General features: G+C 49.6%; 1 long non-coding RNA gene across 1 annotated transcript; it reads left to right on the top strand.

Moving 5' to 3' along the window:
* The first annotated feature begins 1165 nt into the window (after positions 1–1165).
* Positions 1166–6663, top strand: LOC123134226 (uncharacterized). The gene is made up of 3 exons (XR_006465587.1): positions 1166–2267; positions 2382–2483; positions 6554–6663. It is a non-coding gene; the product is annotated as an uncharacterized lncRNA (long non-coding RNA).
* The last annotated feature ends 518 nt before the right edge of the window (positions 6664–7181 follow it).

Here is a 7181-nt window from a genome sequence, read left to right on the forward strand (position 1 = left end):
CCGCTTATAAAGAGAAGGACATCACCGTCGCTCACAGCTCGGGTGGGAACTGGAAGGGATGTGAACCTAAACTAGGGTATCTTTGCCTCGTGGGTTAGGACTAATATTGAGAATGAGAGGTGTAAGGGGCTAGGGCTATGGATCGCTGAGGGGTGACTTTGGCAGTTGTTTTTCTCTTTGTTTTAGATTTTTGCATGACGCTAGAACTTTTAGCGACGAAATAGCGCACGATTACGCGATTAGGGCCGCAAGCAGCCATATTTGCTAGAACTTAGCACCGGCTCTCCTAATACACTATAGCAACACTATAACATTCAAATAGCACTACCCGCAAAAAAAACATTCAAATAGCACTGTATTTCTTTCGTTGATACGCACATAATTTTTGAAAGAATTTTCTTTACATGTATATATGCACACAAATGAGTGGGGTGTTTTGGCCACCGGGCTCCATGAAGCCTTTATTTTCAAATGTTCTGGTTTGAAAAATTGTGAAAAAATATGCAAGTATACAAGGACGAAATGTATATGTGTGTAAAAATTTAGGATAAAATACCTTGAAATGCGGCCTTAAAAACAAATTCATGAACTTTGAGAATGAATAATGTCACGTGCAGAAAAAGCCCTAATTTTTTTTTTGCACAGCCTTCGTTTCAACGTATTTCGTCTTGAAATTTTACACACATGTACATTGTGCCTTCATGTACATCTATATTTTATCAGAATTTTTTGATGAATTTTAAATTTTACAAATGTAAGCTCCATAAAGCTCGTCCTCCAAAAGCAGTTTTCGCACACAGATGGAGTATATGTACACAACCCTATACCTCTGTCTGGTGGCTCGACAGTTGTCGGAGCAGCCATGTCACGTCGAACATGTGCGTGAGGCGATGGGAAGAAGGCGCGCTGCTCAAATTGCCACTTGTTGGCGCTCCAGCGACGCTCGGGACGGGTTGTGGTCATCGATCGGCCGGTGAGTCAAAGCTGGTGGTAAAAGGAAAAAAGAAAAGGGTAGTAGCAAGATTTGGAAAAATCTTATCGCGGGGTGGCCTCGCCTCTCGTGTCGTGTCGAGGGGCCACCAGCCCCGGCGCGGCTTTAATGCCCCAGCTTATCGCTTCGAGGAGATGAACCCCACACGCCTCCCCTCGCCTTCATTCACGGCGCCCCGCATGCCCGATTTTAGAAAGAGCCGAACACGATCGAGGAGGGGAGGCACGCGTGCCATCGATCCATCCACCCAGCCTGGCCGCCGGGCGGGCGACGCCGCTGGCTAGCTTGATTCGATCTGGCGCGGCGCGGCGACAGCTAGCAGCTAGCTTGCTACCTAGCGCGGCCGCGGCCATGGCCACAGCGCCGGGCGCCATCTACCCATCGCTTGATCGTGCCCTTGTTATGCGCTAGATCGATGCAACCAACCACCCCTCTCGCGCGCGGCGGGATCGGAGTAGGAAAACCCTAGCTAGCCAGCCAGCCAGCCAGCCAGCCAGCCGCGGAATGTTCCGGCGCTGCACGTTCTCCGCTCGTCGCTGCCATACCGCGGGCCCAACACGTGCGTGCCCGGCTACCTCCCCCAACCCCCCGGCCTATATATCCGGCCTCCCAACCCCCGTCTCTCTCCCCACCTCTCCCATCTTCCCCATCGATCTCGCAAAAGAACGCTAGCGTCCGTGCCGCGTGCGGTGGCCGCGGCGGCGGTGTGCTTCGAAGCCGCGCGGCGCGGCTGCTTAGCTCGGCAAGGACCGGTACGGGCGCCGGGCGGTGACAGAAGAGAGTGAGCACACGGCCGGTCGTTACGGCACCGCCCGGGTGTGCCGTCGCGGCCGCGTGCTCACTGCTCTTCCTGTCATCCACTCTCCCGCTTCCCTTCCGGCCTTCGCCGTGGCTGGCTGCCCGCGCTAGCACACCGCCGCCGCGTCCACAGCACAGGCCGGCCGGCCGTCGTTTTTGCGTCATCGTATGCCGTACAACTACCCCGCAATTTTGTGTTCATGCCTCTCTCTGCAAGTTTCCATTTCTGGGAGGCTAGAGCGTACGGCGCCGCGCGCGTGGGTACGCTTTCGCGCACGGATTCCCTCCCTTTTCTCTCGGTACGATACGAAGATGCGCCCTTTTGCTTTGATAAATTCTCTCATCTTTTCCAAGGGATTTTACCGTTAACCGCTGCTGCTCGCTCCGGCCTTGGGAAGGAGAAAAGGCATTTACTGCGGTGCCGCTGATTGATTCATCTATAACTGGTTTCAAGAATCTGGATCTTGGAGCAACCAAGGTAAAAAAATATATACTCATGGATCTCCGTAATTTTTTGTCAGATCTACTACAGTATCGCATGTTTTGATTACGATCGCTTTCGGCTTACATTAGTCTGGAATGTTCATGGCAGATCAACCTACTGAGATTAGTCCGGGGATGGACGATCTAGAGGCAAATACGTGCATGGATCGATAGCTCAGATCTGCTTACCACTTGACTCTTTTCTTGCCAGGTAATTGCAGATTTCTTGCGCAGCGCTGCGCTGCATGCTGTCCCTATGTTCTTCAATTTCTTACACGTGGCGTCGCTGTCGAAAGTAATTGCGTGGTGTAACATATTTGTCTCCTATAGCCAGCTGCTTGCTGCTGGAGTAAAGGGTAGGGACTGCTACCTAGGTCATTGTCGGGCACGTCACTGTTCCATTGGTGACGTCTCGTACTTATCTCCGGGAAGAAAAGCGGCCGCTCGTAGTTATCTCTAGGATCGATTCTTCCTCCGAACACATGTGTGGAGCTAGATTCGCCGATCAGTTGATTTAGGCTCAGTTTACGGTTTGTTGAGCTCTACTTTGCCGTGTTTAGTTCATAATTTGTTTAGGAAATTAGCCGTAAAGTAGTCAAATGCGGATCAAGCAAACACTAATACTTCCTCCGTCCGGAGATACTTGTTGGAGGAATAGATGTATCTATACGCATTTTAGTTCTAAATACATCAATTTTTATGCATTTTTTTGACAAGTATTTCCGGACGGAGGGAGTATAAAATTGCAAGAATTCGCAGCAATATTAAACGGAGCCTTGGAATAGATCTAGATGTGCATCTCCTGTTGTTTTGTGTCTCTCTCGCTCAAGGATTTAGTTTTGCTTGCTGTTTGATCATAGATACGATTAATTCAAAAAGGTGACCACACAAAAAATAGAGATGTCACATCCCTAGCTTCTGGTGCTGCCTAGTATTTGCATCATGTTTAAATTTTTAAAACTTGAACTGAGGAAATTTAGAAGCCTCAAAACCCTAAATAAAAGAAGGGCAAAAACCCTAAAATCTCATTCATTGTTCCAAAATGCTCTTCTTAGATGTTTAATATTTTTGGCAAGGGTTTTGATCCAAACCAAAAATAATGAACATTTTAAAAGGATTTATTTTTGAGACTTTGAATTTAAATCATTAGCTATTTGAATTTGAATTATATTCATATAATTAGAATATAATTTCAAATACCCCTGAAATATTTTATGAGCTTTTGGAAAAGTCCATCTAGCAAAATAAAAATATTTAGAGGAGTTTTTGGGATTGTTTGAATTTGTTTAAATTCAAAACAATGGCAAAAGATATTAATAAAAGAAAACAGAACAATAAAACAGAGCAGAGAGCACTTACCTGGCGCCAGCAACCGGCCCAGCTACTGTGCTGGCAGCCCACCGGTGCGGCCCAGCCCACCAGGCGTCCCCCCCTGTCGTCTTCCTCCCTCGCCAAAAGGACAGAGGCGTGTCGCCCGCGCGCGCGCTCGCCGTGGCCACCTCCTGCTTCCACCGAGGCGTTCCCGAGCCTCCCCCTCGCGCCACCGCGATGCCACGAACCCCCCTGGTGGCCCTCTCTCCTCTCCCTCACTCGCTGCTCTCCTTCCCCTCTCCCTCTTCGTTCTTCGCCCGATCAGAGAGCCGCCGCCGTCGTTCGCTGCCACCACGCCCACCATGCTCCTCTCGCCTCCCCGTGCAGTCTGCAAGCTCCGCCGTTCCGCCCTCGTCCTCCTCGTCGTCTCACGCGACCAGAAGGGCCCCGAGCAGCCACCATCGTCATTGTCTACGAGCTTCGGCTCCGGCGCCTTCTCCGTCGATTCGGCCACTCTGGCGCGCCCTCGAGCCCACTAACCATCCCTGCAGCTCCGCAGTGAGCCTTTGACCCGATTCCCCCTTCCCTCGTCGTCCTTCGCGAGCTCTAGCCCCGATCCCCAACCATGACCGAAGCATCTCGCCGCCGGCCATGGTGTAGCCGTGGCCACAGCCACCGCAGCCCGTTCCCAAGCCCACCATCGTGCTCAGCACGATCGCATGAACCCGTAGACACCCACAACGCCTCCTCCCGTGCTCTGTAACGCCACCCCGAGATTGCCCGAACTCTGGCCGCCGCTTTGGAGCTCGCCGTCGTCAGCTCTGGCCTCCCCACGACCCAGCACCCGCACCGTTCGACGCGCGGGAGCAAGGGCTCTCCAACGAGCCCAAGCACGGCCTCGCCCGTGCCCTGTAGCGTGTTTCCGACGGCCGCCACCGTCCCGGGCCTCGCCGGCGTCGAGACGCCGGCGGGATTGACCCTACTGACCAGGGGTTTGACCCCGTTGACTACTGACCATGTGGGCCCAGTTTGACCCCAGGGTCACTGACGCGTGGGCCATGCCCCTATTTAGTTTAAGTGTGAGTTTAATTAGCACTAATTAACTTAGTTAATAAGTTAATTAGTTGACTCACTGAGTAGTGGGCCCAGGCCCTAATTAACCTAGGTTAGTGCTAACCTAACGCTAACTAACTCTGTTAGTTAGTTGTTACACTGACATGTGGGTCCCAGCCGTCAGGTTTGACCCTAGTCAGCCGCAGTTGACTGCTGACGTCGTGCTGACGTCATGCTGGCGCAATATATATTTTCTGGAATTAAAATAATTCAGGAAATTCCAGAAAATTGTATAAACTTCTAAAATTTATAGAAATTCAACCGTAACTCCAAATTAAATAAATCATATATGAAAAATTATCAGAAAAATTCAAGGAATCCATCTGTACCATTTTCATGCATGTTAGAACAACTTATAGATGCTGTTTAGCACAAATCATACTAATGGCATTTAAATATCCACATATGGAGTTTGAGTTTGAATCTTGGATTCAAACCAACTTCATTTAATTTCGTTTTAGTTGCATTAGCACAAATCACAGCATATTGCCATATCTCATTCATGCATCATATTGTGCATTGCATTGATTGTGTTTTTCCTCAATTGCCGGTGATTGCCCCCTCTCGATAGACGTGATACCGACGATGTGATCGATGACACCGATGAAGAGCTATATTATCTTCAGAAGTGCCAGGCAAGCAAAACCCCCTTGTTCATTCCGATAAAATCCCACACTCTCGCTCCTGCTCTCTTTTACTGCGTTAGGACAACGACATATTTGTTACTTGCTGCGGTAGCTGAACCCCTTTATCCTTTGCATGACCTGTCATTGCCACAGTAAATAGATGAAACCCACTAGCATGAGTAGGAGTTGTTTGAGCCCTGATGTGCCTACTCATTCATGCTTGTTTGTCGTGCCTGCTACTGCTTAGAGTTGAGTCAGGTCTGATTCATCGGGAATGAATCGGAGGTGTGTAAAACATGTCCTACTATTGAGAGCTAAGTGTGTGAACACGATTTGGTAAAGGTAGCGGTGAAAGGCCATGTAGGAGTACATGGTGGGTTGTCTCATTGCAGCCGTCCTCAGGAACTGAGTTCTGTGTTTGTGATCCATGATCAGTTACTACCACACATTGGGCTCCGGGCGCTCCAAGCCCTCTCGACTTATCAATCAACTTGATCTCTGTCCAGGAGTCGCAACTAGTTTCTGGTGTTTGTAGGTAGTGTTAGTAGTCTACCAAGTGGCACTCGGTATAGGTGGGCTTGGGACAGACTAGGCACAGTGGCACGGTGTATCAAGTGGCACTCGGATGGTGGGCTTGGGAACCCTGCTCACATCGTTTGGGGCCGTGAGCGACACCCCGGCTGGATCTCCTTGCGGATGGAACCTGAATAGGCGATAAACCTGGACTAGAGACTTGTTCGGTTAGTCAGGTCGTGGCCGACTCCCTCGCCCGGCTTCCGCTTGAAGGTTGCCGAGGTACATGACGTGTACAGGGCGATAAGTGGCGAAAGCGTGTGTGAAAAAGTACACCCCTGCAGGGTTATCATTATCTATTCGAATAGCCGGATTCCTCGGATATGGAAACTTGGACCCCTTGTACAGTTCATAGACAAGTGAAAGTGGATACCCTAAAATACGCAAGATAAGCGTGAGTGCTATGGATGGCGTTCTCGTAGGGAGACGGGAGTGGATCCATAGTGGTGTATTGATATGGTGAATATGTGGACTCGTGTGCGCCACCTTAAAAGAGTTATTTGCAGTCGTAGTTTAGGATAGCCACCGAGTCAAAGCTGGCTTGCTGCAGTTAAACCCCACCATCCCCTTTGTTGATAATGATGCATATGTAGTTAGTTCTGATGTAAGTCTTGCTGGGTACATTTGTATTCACGTTGCTTAATTTATGTTTTTGCAGAGAGACTTCAGTCTCACTAGTAGTTCCACGTGGACTTCGACGTTTAGCTTGTTACCTCAGCTACGATCTTGTGCCCTCGGCAGGATCTGGTAGATTAGTCAGGGTTCTCAGCCTTTTTCATTTATAGTTGTCTGTACTCAGACATGTTAAGCTTCCGCATGTGCTTTGACTTGTATGCTCTGATTGTTGGGTCATGAGACCCATGTTTGTAATATCTCGCTCCTCGGAGCCTATTGAATAAATACTTGAGTCGTAGAGTCATGTTGTGATGCCATGTTGTATTTGCACATATCGAGCATATTGTGTGTATGTTATTGAAATGCTTGGTATGTGTGGGATCTGACTATCTAGTTGTTTATCCTTAGTAGCCTCTCTTACCGGGAAATGTCTTCTAGTGTTTCCACTGAGCCATGGTAGCTTGCTACTGCTCCGGAACACTTAGGCTGGCGGCATGTGTCCTTCTTCGTTCCTGTGTCTGTCCCTTCGGGGAAATGCCACGCGATGAATACCGGAGTCCTGTTAGCCCGCTACAGCCCGGTTCACCGGAGTCCTGCTAGCCAAGTGCTACAGCCTGGATTCACTCGCTGATGACCGACACGTTCGATGCTGGGTCATGGATGCCTGTCCC

The sequence above is a fragment of the Triticum aestivum genome, chromosome 6B (genome assembly GCF_018294505.1).
Source record: "Triticum aestivum cultivar Chinese Spring chromosome 6B, IWGSC CS RefSeq v2.1, whole genome shotgun sequence".
Taxonomy (NCBI): Eukaryota; Viridiplantae; Streptophyta; class Magnoliopsida; order Poales; family Poaceae; genus Triticum; species Triticum aestivum.